Source organism: Gavialis gangeticus, unplaced genomic scaffold, assembly GCF_001723915.1.
Source record: "Gavialis gangeticus isolate Ggan-Ray unplaced genomic scaffold, GavGan_comp1, whole genome shotgun sequence".
NCBI lineage: Eukaryota > Metazoa > Chordata > Crocodylia > Gavialidae > Gavialis > Gavialis gangeticus.
The window spans coordinates 26,782,027-26,798,377 of NW_017729025.1; the positions used below are offsets into that span (position 1 = coordinate 26,782,027).

General features: G+C 45.4%; 1 long non-coding RNA gene across 1 annotated transcript in view; it reads left to right on the forward strand.

Moving 5' to 3' along the window:
• Positions 1–15,724, forward strand: part of LOC109298450 — a 163,834-nt gene extending 148,110 nt beyond the window's left edge. Inside the window, exon 2 of the long non-coding RNA XR_002097615.1 lies at positions 15,081–15,724. This is a non-coding gene — a long non-coding RNA (uncharacterized LOC109298450). The remainder of the gene's footprint in view (positions 1–15,080) is intronic.
• Positions 15,725–16,351: the final 627 nt, after the last annotated feature.

Consider the following 16,351-nt stretch of genomic DNA (forward strand, 5'->3'; position numbering starts at 1 on the left):
TTTACTGCAGAGCTGCCTAATTAGTTCTGTAGTAAAGTCTCTGCATCTATACACGCAGCCCTATTATGTTACAGTAAACCAATAAATGCCACCATAGGTTAGTATTTGTAAATACAAGTACTATCCTGTGGTGGCATTATTTACTATGCAGCAATGCACGTATAGATACTGATGGGCTTGGCTGGGGTACAAGAGTGCTTCAGGGTGGGGCTGCCTGCTGGCTAACCCTGCACTGAAGCACTCTCATGCCTCAGCCCGCCTCTTTACTGCATGTTGAGTTAGGTTGGAGCAGCTCTGGGCTTGAAAGCTGACCCCCCTGGGTCCCCTGCCAGCCAGGGGTGCTCCAACCCAGCTCAGTCCTGGGTGCACATGCACCTGGGAGCAATAAACTGTGGCGCAATATACACCATAATTTATTGCTTTGCATTAATTGCATGTATAGATGCACCCAGTAAGAATTTAGTGTTCTGATTAGCAAGGTCAGAAGTTGGAACCCCCTGTTTCTCTAAAAACAGGTATTTAGAATGAAAGCTTCCCCATACTACCCTACTAACCTTCCTCAATTCTTCCCCCAAGGGATTTCTGAGAATATAAAAGTCCCACTAAAGCGTTGGTACTACCAAATAATTTACATGAGACATGAAATCACTGTCTCAGAATTATCAACTTAATTATTATTGAATTAACCTGGAACTAAAGTTGTGGTTAATGTTGAAAAGTATCTGTATATTGATGATTACGCTGCCAAGCCCAACTATAGTGAAACAGCTGACAGCAGCAGTTTAACGTAACTGGTGAAAAGCTAGGATAGTAGGATTTTGGTGTGCTGTCTGGGGTTTAATTTGTTCTTAGCCATACTAAGGAACATCCAATGTAAGATCAGAGTTGGAATTGGTCCAACTTGAAGAAAGATCAGCCTGACTTTCCTATTATGTTAACATGAGCTGAGTTACTCTAATTCACATGAGTTTAATAGAAATGAGAATCACCTCATCATCCCTTACTTCCATCTTTAAATCTCTGCTAAATGCATTTCACTTACTTCCACTCTGCCTCTGCTAAAAGGGTTCTTTGTATCACATCATCTTCCACCTGTTACCCTGAGATAGTCTAGAGAGGAGAACAGTGCACATGAAAAGGAATATATCTCCCTTCAGCAGTGGTCACCAACCTGGGGATCCCAACTGATCCTGGAGCCTCTTTGGGTCAATACTGGGCTGGGGGGACAGCTGGGCACAAACGCATGTGGACACCCATTGTCCCTAGCTCAAGCAGGTCAATCTGTGGGGGAGAGAAGGGGTGGAGGCCAGATTGAAGCCCCTGCGGTGAGTGACTGACAGTGCAGCCCAGCCAGGAGCAGGGAAAGGTAGGTGGGGCCCCAGCCTGGCCAGGTGGTGGGAGGATTGGAGCCCAGGGCCCTCCTCCAGGGGCATGAGGAGGGCTCCCTCCCCTTCTCTACAGGGGTGGAGGTGGCAGAAGTGGCTGCTGCTGTGCCTTGATTCCTGCTGCACCTGGCCATGTGTGGGCATGGCTCAGATCATGTGGGGGCGGCCCTGGCCAATCCGGGTCTGGGAAGATTTGGTCGTACAGGGGTGCTTGTGGGGGAGAAGGGCTCCCACTGCTGGGCGCAGCCTGGTGGAGGCCCTGGGGTTACATTCCCCTCCCCTACCTGTGCTCCAGGTGCAGCAGGCAGCCTGCAGCAGCAGCTGCCTTGTCCTGAGGACAGGTGGAGGGGCATGGGCCCCCGTGGCCTCTGCCAGGATGTGCCCAGTGGCAGGAGCCCCGCCATGCTCCCCTGGACCTCAGAGTGTCCCAGACTTGGCCGGGCCAGGACAGGGCCTGATCCCATTTCTATGCTGCGGCTGCACTGATCTGTGCCCACCCAGCAGCCAGACGAACATGGTGTCGGGCCCCAGCTTGGCCGGGTCTTGAAGTCTCTGCAGTCCAGGGGCACATGTGGGGGGAGGGGCTCCTGCTGCTAAGCACAGCCCAGCAGAGGCCTCAGGGGCCTGTGCTCCCCCAACCTATGCTCTGGGGGCAGGGCGGGGGGGGGCGGTAGATCCTGGGGTGCCCTTTACTACTAAAAAGTGATCTGCATCATAGAAAAGTTGGAGACCACTGCCCTACAGGGACAAGATGGGTCAAATTAATTTCTGGTATAACTTCCTGTGAATAGATAGAGTTACACCATGGGTTGGATTAGACTTAACATGGTAGGTGGTTCTAAAGAAAAGTATAAAGGAACTTTTCTCTGTACTTTAGATTTCATAGATTTCATAGACATTAGGTCTGGAAGGGACCTTGGAAGATCATCAAGTCCAGCCCCCCACCCAAAGGTCAGGAAGTCAGCTGGGGTCATAGGATCCCAGCAAGATAAGCATCCAATTTGCTCTTGAAGGTGTTCAATGTAGGTGCTTGAACCACCTCTGATGGCAGGCTCTTCCAGACTTTGGGGGCTCAGACAGTAAAGTAATTCTTCCTTATGTGCAGCCTGAAACGGTCTTGAAGTAGTTTATGACCATTTGACCTCGTCATCCCTTGGGATGCTCTGGTGAACAAATGTTCCCCCAGATCCTGGTGGTCACCCCTGATAAACTTATAGGTGGCCATCAGATCACCCCTGAGCCTGCGCTTTTCCAGGCTAAAGAGCCCCATGGCTCTCAGCCTGTCGTCGTAAGGTCTGTTTTCCTGACCTCTGATCATGCGCGTGGCTCTTCTCTGGACTCTCTCAAGCTTCTCCACATCCTTTTTGAATTGTGGAGCCCAAAACTGGACGCAGTACTCCAGCTGCGGCCTCACCAAGGCCGAGTACAAGGGGAGAATGACGTCCCAGGATTTGCTTGAGAAGCATCTATGGATGCAAGCCAGCGTTTTGGTCGCTTTACTAGCCGCAGCATCGCATTGCAGGCTCATGTTCATCTTGTGGTCAATGATGACCCCCAAGTCTCTTTCTTCCGTAGTGCTAGCCAGCGTAGCACTGCCGAGCCTATAAGGATGCTGCAGGTTTTTCTTCCCAAGGTGGAGAACCTTGCATTTTTCGGTGTTAAACACCATCAGGTTCTCGTCCACCCATTTGCTGAGCCTGTCCAGGTCAGCCTGGATCACCCGCCTGTCTTCTGGCGTGGATGCTTTGCCCCAAAGTTTGGTGTCATCAGCGAACTTGGCCAGTCCACTTCTGACTCCAATGTCCACATCATTAATGAAGATGTTGAATAATATGGGTCCAAGGACAGAGCCTTGGGGGACCCCACTGGTCACAGGGCACCATGACAATTGATTTCCCTCAATTACCACCCTCTGAGTCCGACCACGGAGCCAATTCCCCAGCCAGCGGACCGTGGTGGACCCAAGACCACAATTGGCCAGTTTCACCAAGAGGTGATCATGGGATACCAGAACGAAGGCTTTTTTGAAGTCAAGATATGTGACATCAATCTCTTCTCCCTTGTTTAGGTGATAGGTCACCTGGTCATAAAAAGAAATGAGATTGGTCAAGCAAGACCTACCCACAACAAACCCATGCTGGCTATCCCTTAGGATGTTGGTGTCAGCCAGTCCATTAAGGATGGCCTCTTTAATAAACTTTTCTAAGATCTTCCCCGGGATAGAAGTCAGGCTGATGGGCCTATAGTTAGCCGGATCCACTTTCCTCCCTTTCTTGAAGATAGGCACCACATTGGCCTTCTTCCAGTCTTCAGGCATTACACCAGAGCACCAGGAGTTTTCAAAGATCCGTGGCAGAGGCTGGGCTATGATGCTCACCAGCTGCTTGAGTACCCTGGGGTGTAGATTGTCAGGGCTGGCTGACTTGAAGGTATCCAGCTTCTCAACAATTAGAAAACACCACCTCTCCTCTGCCTTCGTTTCAGAGACATGTGGAATCCCAGTCCATTTTTTCACCTTATTCACAAAATTCTTGTAAGAATGGGGAATGTCAGTTCCTCTACACTCCATCAACCCCCTCTCAGAACAGTGTCAGAGCCACTGAGTAATCATGTAAAACAACTGCATTTACCATCTTGGTAATGGTAAGGGGGGGGAGCGCCCTAAATCTCTGGTGCTGCCAGGTATTGTTTCTGAGAAGAGAGTGAGTTTAACCCATATTTAATGCCTTGCATACATATTCTTGCCAGGTGAGGCACAGTTGTTCTATAGTAAAGGATAAATTGCACATCCAGGCTGGGGTCAGACGTGAACCACTTTTTATTCAAAATGTTACAAATGTGTGTGTTCTATAAATGGCAAAGTGCCTGTTGAGTCTGCTCTGAAGTATTATGGGCAGCCTAAGCTTATTACATTTTCACTGTTGTGGATGTTGGTATTTTATAGAAATTGAGCCTATTTTCAGTGGTTTAGGAGAGAAGCCGGCACAAATATGTCTGGGAAATAAATCTTTCATAAAAATATCTGTGCTGGTGCCTGCCTTTCTCTCATCAACACTAGATACATTTTCAGAAAAATAGATATCTCTAAGCTTAAAGGGAAACATTTTAGATTTCTACTGGTGCATTAACTATGGATTCTTGTGCACGACTAACATTTTACATGCATTTCTGTACAAGCTATGATCCTACTAGAGCTCTAAATGATCTTATTTTACTATCAAGTATGGGGGGAGGGAAGGAGTATTAGAGGTAATCAGGGAAGTAGTAGAGATCAGGGTGGTAAAAGTTAGAGGGGTTCCAGGAAGGTAAGAGGCACTCACAGTTTCACAGTTTCACAGTTGGTAGGGTCAGAAGGGACCTGAATAGATCATCAAGTCCAACCCTTGCCATGGCAGGAAAGAGTATTGGGGTCAAATGACCCTGGCAAGGTGTTCATCCATCCTCCTTTTAAGGATCCACAGGGTAGGAGCCAGCACCACTTCTCTTGGAAGTTGGTTCTAGATCCTAGCCGCCCTGACAGTGAAGTAGCACTTCCTGATATCTAGTCTGAATCTACCCTCTGCCAGCTTGTGACCGATATTTCTTGTCACTCCTGGTAGTGCTCGGGGGAACAGGGACTCTCCCAATGCCTGCTGGTCCCCCCTGACTAGTTTGCAGCAGGCCACTAGATCCCCCCTCAGCCTTCTCTTGTGGAGGCTGAACAGGTTCAGGTCCCTTAGCCTCTCCTCATAGGGCCTGCCTTGCTGGCCCCTGATCATGCAAGTGGCCCTCCTCTGGACCCTCTCCATGTTGTCCACATCCCTCCTGAAGTGCGGTGCCCAGAACTGGACGCAGTACTCCACCTGCGGCCTGACCAGTGTCGCATAGAGGGGGAGGATCACCTCTTTGGACCTGCTTGAGATGCATCTGTGGATGCATGGCAAGGTACGGCTGGCCTTCCTGACCAAAGTCATAAGATGATTGCTACCAGAGTGTATTATGAGAATGTGTAATTACAGGTATGTGACTGCTTTGCACACTCTATAGAATACATCTTCTGTGTAAGTGATCTGAAAACTAGACTAATGGTGTATGGATTGCATTATATTTCATTACAGCATATCCAGTACATGGGCCCAGCTGTATAATTTAGTGAATCAAACTAGTTTACCACAAATAAACTCTCCAGTAGCATAATAAAGGCAGGGAGACCAGCACACAAGCCCAGTTTAGAGGGCAGTTCCCACTTTATTCACCCTCTCCTCCCCGCCCACTCTTCTCTGCCCAGGGATCCAAAATGTCAGTTACACCTCTGAAACTCTCCATAGCAGTAGTTCTCAACTTTTTGAGCCTCAAGGCACCATAGCATTCTGGAATTTAGCAGGAACTTGATTGAGAACCATGACTTATAGTGAGAGACTAAAAACACAATTCTAGAGCAAGTTAAGGGGTGGCTTAATCATTGCAAAAATGTTTAACTTGGTGTAACAGGGCACTGGTCCCAAGCCCTGTTATAGTCTGTGCTTGCCAGCTGGACCAGAGCCCACATAGAAAACTTACCCCAGGACCTGAATGTCATGGTGTAGACTCTGGAGACATGCGGCCAACTGCCCGGAAGCTGGCTGCACCTGAAGTAGACAGCCCTGGTGCCACGCCATCACATGCAGTCAGAGCAGGCTCTCACTGACCACCAGAAGTCCCACTGGAAATTTAAAGGAAACAGCTGGCAGACAGGAGATCCCCCAGAGAGGGGAATGCACAAAGTCAGTAGGGGATTGTGCAGACCTCATGGAGATGTGGAAGCAGAGCTGGAGCCAGAGCTGGATCAGAGTCAGAGTCTGAACTGGATCTGAAGTCAAAGCCAACAGGTAGAGCCAGAATCTGAGCTGGTGTTACAGCCAAAGCCGACAGGTGGAGCCAGAGCCAGAGCCCGAGCCAGTGGCCAAAGCCAGGGACCAAACTGAGCTCAAGCCAGAGGGCCAAACCAGAGGCAGAGCTGGGAGCTACAGCCAGAAGTCAAAGTTGGATCCAGACCCGGAACCAGAGCTGAAACCAGAGAATCAAACAGGGCTTAAGTGAAAGGCATCCCTCAAATCCCTCAGGTGAATTCCTGCAACCTGCTCAGAGCAGGGGGGGTGACGATGCTGGTGAGTGCATGCAGATTGGGGACGGCAGGCAAAGTCCCAATGGGAAGCCCAGGGAGTGCCCACCACCGGCGTTGGTGGGATTGGGAAACTGGGGGTCCAGATGATTGAATGACTGTATGGTATGAGGGAGTACAACTTATTTGACAATCTGGGGCATAGACAACTTCTGGGAGGAGGAAGTGGGTCCTCAGAGGGAAAAAAGGGGTAATGCTGGGAAGTTACATAGGCCATGATTGTGAATGCTCCTAGGGAAGGACATGTACTATGGATGGCAAAATATAAGAAAATTAGGATTTAAATAAAAAGAAGGGGTCCCAACTGAATGTGGGGAGAGTTGAGGATACCCGAAGGTAGGCTTCCTGTGGGAGGGCCAGAGAAGAGTGAGGGGGAGCATGAGTGGAGCTGTTAAGACTATGACCAAAACCCGCTTAGGGGTGGAAAGGTACACGGTCTGGGTTGGAGGGGGAGGGGGCTGTGAAGAAAAATCTTGCCTTCAAGTCCTACCACTGATAGTGATAAACATCTCACTTCCCTTTCTCTCTTTCCTAATTCTTTGAACGTTAGGGTGTGGTGGATGAGTGACAAAAGGAGACCCTGAAATGTGGGGAAAGCAAATGAGTGAGACCTCCCTAGGACATACTTGTCTATGCTGGGGAAAAGATTTTTGCTACTACAGTAAAAGCTGTGTTAACCAGCATTTTAGTAACCAGCATACTCTACAAACTGGAATTTCCGGCCGGCTGAGAAGAATTAAGGTGCAATTTTTTTATAGTGCCTTTAAAAATAAGGACTCTAGAGAAGTTGTCCATGTCATGTAGTGGAAGGGTCATAGAGGTCAAGAGCCTGCTAGAAGTACAAGCTAATACTCTTAACCCTTTAGCTCAAGTGGCAGAAGCCTGTACTTGTAACTGCAGGCCCAAATTCAGTCCCACTGGGAACATCTATATTTGCACATTACTGCAGAGCTGACTAATTAGCTCTGCAATAAAGTGTCACTGTCTCCATGTGTGCCTGTGTGGCAGTGCACTGATTGTGCCTGCCAGTTTAAGAACATCAGGCAGGCTGTGGAGTAGCCAGCAGGTGAGTTAAGGCCCAATTAAGTGGTCACCTACCACAGGTGTCCACCTGATTGGAGGAGGGCTGGGCAGGGTGTGTATAAATCCAGACCCTGGGAGCAGGGCTGGCAGTTACATCTGGGGAGCCAGAGGAGCAACATCCCTCAGCCTGAAGACTGCAGCTCCTGGAACACCTGGAGGTTAGGGTAGGAACTATGGGGATGAAGGAGGTACCTGTTGGTCCTGGGTAAGACCTGAGACTGCACTCTGCTGGAGTTGGACGGTGTGGTGGGGCTGCCTGTGGTGGGGCAGTCTCCAGGAAATGCCACACCTGTGCCACTCCAGTGAAAGGTGAGGATGGGGTGACATAAAACCTCAGCCCCCACTGCCTTGTGGGTCACCCCATGGAGGGGAAAGGCTAGGGGCCAAGGTCCGTCTAGAGGGACCTGAGGCCTAAGGGACGAAAGGCCCAGAGAGTGAATGTGTGTCCCAGTAAGGGGCTGGAGTGAGTATGTGGCCCAGAGACAGGTTGGAGTTTGACCAAGAGATGGGTTGGAGCGCAGTCCAGTGAGGGGCCGGGGGAGTAGTAGTAGATTTGCATGCCACCTGCGAGGCATAGGACACAGTGTAGGGATGGTTCAGAGCCATGTAACTGGCCCAGAACACCAGAGCTGCAAATGGGCAGCCTCCTGCATTTTTACATCAATTCATTTGACATCAAAGGCATGGCAGGAAAGAGCAGGGTGGACTTCCCTAAACGGGGGGTTGGGCAGGGCATCAATCTCTTTGGGTGCCTGCAGATCCCCGTGTTACAGCCTGTATTAAAGTGCAGTAGATTAATTAACTCCACTGTAGGATAGTACTGTGCAGGACAAGTATTAATCTACAGTGGAGTCATTTAGTGTACCAAATGTATGTATAGATGGTGACCGGTGCTGGCTGGGGCATGAGGGTGTTACAGTGCAGGGGCTGCCTGCCAGCTATCCCCAAAGTGTAGCACCCTTGCGCCCCAGCCAGCCCTTCCACTGCCCAATGCCTCCACCTGGAGCCTGGGACTGACTGCCTGGGCCCCCTGCCAGCCTGGGGCTGCTCCACCCAGCTTGAACAGCTGCGATCCCAGGTGCATGTGAAGGTCTGTACCTGAGAGCAGCTGACTCTGGCACAAACTGAGCAGGAGTTTATTGCTACATGCTAATTGCACATGTAGATGCATCCACTGATGACCAGAATGGGATGAGGGCACGATTGTGAGGAAAACCTTTTAGGATGTTTGTATATTGCTCAACAATCCATGAAGGAATTGAAAACAGCTTACCTGTATTGATTTAATACTGTTGTATATCCACTGAATGTGTATTAGTTTACAGGTTATTAATCAATCCTTCTTCCCTCGCTTGTCCCGTCTAAACGAGGTTGTTGTTGTAGATCCTGGGTCTCCACCAGCTTTAATCAATCCAGATTCATTAATCATTTTTTCTGTGTCCAAACCAACCATAGTTAGTGATAATCATCTGTATCTTTATGTAGTTACATAGTAGCTGTAAGTCTTGAAAACTATGCTTAGGTGACTTCTAAGATTTTCTGTTAATGATCTTAGTGTCACTGAATGCAACTTTAGCCTGACAAGGCAACAAAAATGTTCAAGGAGGCTCCATTTATATTGTAATTTTATTTGATCTTGAACTTTTTTTAAATATAAGAAATGCTAGAAGTCTCATTATGTGTAGAGCCCATATCAACAGCCCCTCCTGTGCTACAACACTTGTCCTTGCACTGGCTGGGTGAGTTGTAAGACATGCAGGTTCTGGGTGAGTTGTAAGACATGCACATGATGAAAGTTTGGCAAATGGAGGTGGTGGTAGTTGATGGGTTGTTTTCTCATTGCCTGTGAGGAGTCAGGGCAGCAAGTAGCCTAATTGGCTCTGAGGTGGCTTGGGTTGCCTGAGTGGGTCCCACTGCCAGTGGCCTAACTACTCCCAGACGGCCCCACTTGCCTGTGTGGGTATGGCTGTCTGCCAACAAGCAGCAGCTCTTTCAATATCCATCAAGTTACTTGCCAGGCCTCTGCCTAGCATTGGGTTTCTGACTCCTTGTTCCTATTCTCCTGGTTCCTGCCTGTTGATTCCTAGTTTTCCAGGATGACTCTTTGTTCTGGACTCCACCTTGGACCTCTTTGCTTTGGACCTGCCAGCTGCTGCCAGCACTTGATTTTATTACCTATGTAACTGTCAGAATCCCTACTTAGAATATGGCCAGGCCAGGCAAGCCTCTGGCAGGGCCTGTCGACCAGGTCAAAAGGTCTCTGAGCTGGTGGAAAATTACCAGCTATAGTTACGCAGCAAGAAACAAAAGCCCGCCAAAACCCACAGCAACACAAAATATAGCAGGCATGCACGCTTGCAATGATTGGATAAAGCTCCCGCCAGAACTTTTATAAAAGGTGCGACACTCCAAGCGCTTGTTGGAGGAACCACACGACCGAACCTCAAGGGACAAAGAGCGACTGGACTGATCACCCAGGAGCTGCCTCCCCCAGGGTGAATCCCTGAGCGACCTTCAGGCCTGCTGAACGGAGTAATCTTTATCTCTCCAGCAACAAAGATGGAACTGGTGAGCTGCCGTGCCATTTTCGCTTAAGCACTGTAAATAGTTTAGTGTTAGCTTTACCTTATAAGGACTTTTACAGTTTAGTTTAGTTTGTTAGGTACACTATCCTACGCCGCCTACCCTGTCTGGGACTTACTGGTGGTCAGCCGCACCAAGCCCTCGGGCTTGAAAGCAAGGGATCACCGCGAACCCCGTGACCCAGCGGTCCTGTCTTTATATAAGTTGTCTACCCGGCCTGGGACTTACCTGTGGTCAGCCGCACCAAGCCCTCGGGCTTGAAAGCAAGGGATCACCGCGAACCCCGTGACCCAACGACCCCTTTGTATTCTACACCTATCCACACAAATAAAATTTTCCATCATGTTGTTATCCTGTCTCCGTGTCCTGCGTGCTTCCCTTCCCCATTGGCATTTGCGAACTATAAAAATCTAATAATAATCACTGGTATTTATAGGCGAATGTGTAGTATAGCTGTGCACTAACAGCATTTGCAAAATAGGGCTTGCTTCTGAAGGAGTTATTCATAATTATTTGCCAATGTAGATTTGGAATAAAGGTGCTCACATAGTGGGTTAATCAGGAAGAATATTCTGATTTAAATGAATAATTTATAATAATCCACATTAGCTTCCTTATATAAACAAGCCCCTAGTTTCTTCTATCACCCTTGAATTTCTCCTTCTTCTCTTTCCTTTTTAATTAAATGATAGAAATATTTAATAACACCCCCAACACCTTTAAGTCAACAGACTCGATCAGAATAAAGGGCAATTTCTATTTTAATACACATTCCTCAGTTCTGGGGGGTTTGATCAAGTTAAATGGAATGTTAAATTAACTGGCAATTGAATTAAGTGGCAGGCATTGTAATAAGCTATTCTGAGATCATTTACAGTCAAGCAGCAACCATATGGCATTTGCATGCAGAGCCGGTAACTCTTGTCCCAATTTGACACAGAAATCGGACTGACCCATGTGACCTGTATTAACCTGGGAAATTCTATATTCATGCCAATGACCGCCTTTGCCAGATGCTGAAGACAAACCTACTATAATCCTGTAATCTCATTTCATAATATAGACTTTTGTATAGTTCTGAGCACAGGTAAAAAAAGCATCTTGTTTAGTTAAAATATTTAGCTTGGTCTTCTCCTGGTGGCTTCAATCCATTTCAACTCCAGTGGACAGGAATTTGGTGGCTTGTTTGGACCAAATTTCATAATGCTGATTTGAGCAACACTTCAGATAGCAGCACAGTGCAATACCTTTCCTCACCTCCGTGAACCATTTCCCAAGGAACAAAAAGCAGAGACCTTTCATGTTGACACTTTAACCAGGGAGATATTATAGAAACCTTCTTGTACTGCTGTATTTTTAATATTCTCCTTTTATCCACATAGTCTTCCTTGGGGTTTAAGTGAGAGAGCTGCTGTATGCAACTGCAGGAGATGGTTTAGGCTTTGGCTCACTGATCTTGTTTTGGAACACCTTGGAGTGTGTGTGGATTTCAAGGAAGCACTTGAGGACAGCAGGACATACTCATGTTTTTTTTCCGCCCTCCTACTCCTTTGACAAATACCCAAATCTACCAGACTCTGTGGATTTTGCTTCTCATCTGCAAATACTTTTAGAAGGCAAAGCACAACATTTACTAAACCCTCACGATTGGGGTTGAGTTTTTTTGCTCATTTAAATGATCCTTCAAAAATATACAAAGAAAAGAAAACATTCAGTAAATCATCCACATTAATCACTGTTGATAGTTCAGGAAAGGACTCAGACTAGCAGAGGGCTGAATGTTTTATAAAGAATTCTTTATTTATAAAAATAAGCAAAGGAGACAGGGAGATGAAACCTGTAACTGGCAATTGTTTTGAAAAGACAATTTCCTGGGGCATTCGGAGCAAATAAAAATCTGCCATTCAGTTATTTTGAAGCCATTTATAATCTTTTTATTTTTCCTTTATTTCACTTAGGCACCACTAAGGATCATGGTTTCTGGATCTAATATTGTGTATTTCTATATCACCTTTCAATCCAAGGGATCTCAAAGCACATTACAATCTATAGTGCATATACAGAATTTATTTTGCTCACTACTGAAATCTGTCTTCACTTCTCAGCAAAGTGCACCAGCTATTAGCTGTACATGACAATAAAGTATTACATTTTAAGGGCTTGTTGTAATCTCAGTTGAATGTCATGTGGAGATCTCAATGATCAGACCCCTTGGCAGGAAGTGAAAAATATTCTGTACAGCTGACCATAAGGATATGACAGTGAAAGGAACCTGCTAGCTAAGGCAACCATGTAATCTTGTTGGGGGTTAGATGTGTTAAAGAGAACATTCAAAGAACCAAAAGATTGTTGCATGCAAGATATCTTCATTTCAAACTGGTTTTATATGAGGGGCCTCTTCCACCATAGCTTACAGGCTATTCCTCACATTTCTTGCAACAAAGTACATTAAAACTACTTTTGAATTCTTCTTATTTCCTTCCTTCTAGAAAGAAGACCTGATCCGTGCTTTTCTCTATTCTGGCTATATCCAAATATTTTAGCTGTAAATCTGTCCAATGAGAGAGGATCCTTCATTCTTTCTGCTTCTTTTAGCCTACCCAAGGTAATCTTCTGTACCAGAAAAGTAACACTTGGATAAGATGGTACATGAAATCCTTTCACTGTCTGAGAAACTGAAAAGGGTAGAGATGAGGGACTTCCAGTTCTGTGCATAGAGATCATCTTTGTTTTTCAAAATCTTGCATTGTTTTATAAATATCAAAGAATTAAACATAAGAAACATACAAAAGAAGTTTGATTTCTCTCGTAGGACACTCTAGGTTTAGCCCTTGGTCAGAGGCAGTGATTCCGTACAAGACAAAAGAACATTGATGAATGCTGCTTAATGGCTAAGAACCCTTGCTGTACCTTGCTGAGAAAGAATTCATGGAAGATGTGACAAAGAGGGATGGTCTCTTGGAGAAGTGCTTGTTAAAAACTTGTAAATAGCTTGGAAATGTATGATGCCTTGTGGTGAGGAATTAGAGCCCCCTGGGTCCCAGTTCAGGGAAGCTACAACAGTGAAAGGTCCTCAGTTCTAGAATATTTTGAAGTGGAGAGAGGTGACCATTTTACAGGGATGGACCTCTACTAATGAGGTGAAATCCTGATCCCACTGATGTCAATGGGAGTTTTGTCCATAAGACTAATTTAGTGTATTTTCTCTGCCATGCATATTCACAATGTTTTGGACACTCCTAAATCAAAGGCTTAATATAAATCTGGAATTGCATGGGGTGATGGGCAAGGTGTGGAGCAGAATTTGCAGATTTGTTGGAATCTGAGGGCCATACCGTAAGCACATTTGCTATAGCCGCAAACTTGGAACCCCTGGTTTGTCAACCATGCACTTTAGCGCCCATGCCATCCCATCCCATCCCCCAGCTTAGGGCTGAAAATGAATGGGAGTGTTGCAGATTGCTGTGGTGTATTGTGTTTGAGTTTAGGATGAATACACAGGCTAAGCACAGTTTCTGGTGTAATTTTTTTATCAATTATGTAATAGTAGGTTGTCCCATCTGTTTGGTAATTTGCCTGTTGGATCATCCTGCTTGCTCTTATCATAGGCTTCCTTTGCTAAGCTTATTCTTGGCTTATGGTCAGAATAGGGGTTATGGACGTTTTGCCCGAGGGAAACCTGCCGTAGCCTTCTTCTGATCTTCCTTATAATTTTCTTCAGTGCCTTCTTCCTACATGACTGGTGGACAGCAACATGTTTAACAGATGGTTTTCACATGCTATTGCATAATTATTTTTCAAGTGGCTTCTAGAAGCAGATGTTCACATGTCTTTGTTCTTTCCCCTCCTGACACTTTAACACAAACAGCAGATTCCATTGCTGCTGTCCTTTAGATCTAGCAAAGAAAATGAGGCAATGATGTTGGGTTTCTTTTTCAGGCTATTTGGCAATAATACTTGTGTACAGGCACCATCCTCCTTCCCTTCCCTTTCATCACCACCTCAGTGTACAGATGTTATCTTTGGGTCTTTCTGCTTAAGATGCATTGTCTTCCCTTGTGACCCTTAACCCCAATTAATATTTGACCTTTGATTTCCTCTATGCCTCTGTTTCTAATAATAGTCTGAGTAACAGTTAGTCTTTGCTCCCTGGCAACCCCGATGTTTATTACAATATTCTTATAGCAACAAGGCTCTAGACTTAGATTAGATTTAGCAGATTTAGAGTAAATCTTTGGGGAAAAAAACTTCCTAATCGTTAGAGTGGCAGGACAATGGAACAAGTCGGCAAGGGAAGTTGTGGGTGTGGAAGCCCTGGGAGATGCTGCTGGTAATGCCCAGCCTGCCCCACTGTAGTTATGCTACTGTATGGACTAGATGACTTGTGAGATTTCTTCCTACCACATGATTCCTACAGGCCACAGGAGCAGAGCTTCCTAATTTGACTTTGTACTTGTTCTTCAAAGAGCTAATAAAGGTGACCAAGTGGAATAAAAGCCAAGCCTAAGTGATTTTCTCCCATTCATAACTTATCTTATAAAGGATGAATATCAGCAGCTATTCTCTGATGATGATATGAAATGTTTGGATCAAGTAAAGAAATACCTTCTGTGTGGGTTAAATGAAACTGTATTGCTTTTACCTCCTGTGTATGCAATCTAATCTGATAATACAACAATATATTTGCGTCCTGTCTTACATTTAATTTGGATTACTTATTGCCTAGTACAGGGTGTGGAAGAAAGGGTTCTGTGTGGGTCCTCTTCATATTTCTATTGAATTTTAAGGGACTGGAGGGCACCCTTGAAATGTGTTTGTATGTGCTGAATGCTGTGCCACCTTCTCCTTGACCATATCATCTGTTGTTTATTTACTTGCCTGGTTTTCAGTTATTTCCAGCTGGTCATGGAAAAAGTTTCTCAGCAAAGACAGTGAAAATGGACCCTTTTAAGAGCTCTAGAACTAGATGTCAACAGAATGCTAGAAGATGGGACATGAGGAATAATCCTGTATTGACAGAGAACATGATTGACAGATAGTTCTTTTCCATCTCTACTATCCATGGCAATGCAATCATCAGTCATTTTCACAACTTTGTGCTGGGTGTTGCTTTCAGTCATATATTGAAATCCAGGGTTGCTTCTGTTCATGGCAGAGAACACCAAGGTGGTAACTGAAAGTAGAAACAGCTCCTGTGAATAGTGGGATGTTATGGCTGCCAGTAAACTCTAAGCCTTTGAATTCTTTTTTGCTCTTTTTCCTTCTATCAGTTGCTGGTGAGCATTTTGTCATTTTACTTCTCTTGCAAAGCACAAAAATGGCTTTTCCTTCAAGAAAAATAGATGTTTATTAGCTTTTATATGACACACAGTGCATTGGTGAAAAGTTAATTTGTATTTTACTTTTTAGTTTGTGTTCTTCCTTCAATATTTTTTCTGTATTGGTTGGTTTCCCTGTTGTGTGTATAAACACTGAGATCACTTGAGTACTAAACAGCGCACAGCCAAGCAATAAAGTTGCTTTTCAATTTGGACTTTCTGTTTCATCATTGTTTACTATATTATCCATCCATCCATCCATGTACTCATCACGCCGTTTCATGTATTTTTTCTGATCTGCTTTGTCAGGCTCTTAATTGTTATTTTTCTAGCTAAAATTCCCCAAACACAAATAGCATTTTTCTCCACAAACAACAACGGGGACTTAGTCTGACAAAAAGATTTAGGTGGCCAGTGTGTTAAGCCTACAGGGATCAGTCTGGAGGGTCATAGCCAATGAGAAGACAGAGCTTGCTAATTTTGCTCTATTGATGAATTACTCAAAATGTTGTAATCATAATGACAAAAAAAAAAGTTAGTGGCTGCTGTACCACAGTACTTCCTTCTTTTCCAAAACAGCATCCAACTCTTTTTTGAATTAATGTACACAACTCACTTTTACTGCTGGCAGCATACTTTTTGGCAGTTGGTTTGATATTCCAACCAAACTTTGTATAAAGAAACTGTCTGAATTGTTTATAGGTTTGTCCTGTTGCCCAGAGTTTAGTCCATGATCTCTTATTTTCAAAATGAGTGTAGTTAAAGGGACAGTCATATAATTTAGGCCCCAAATTCAGAGGGTTTTTGGACTGAGGTGTGGTATTTATGAAAGCATGTACGCA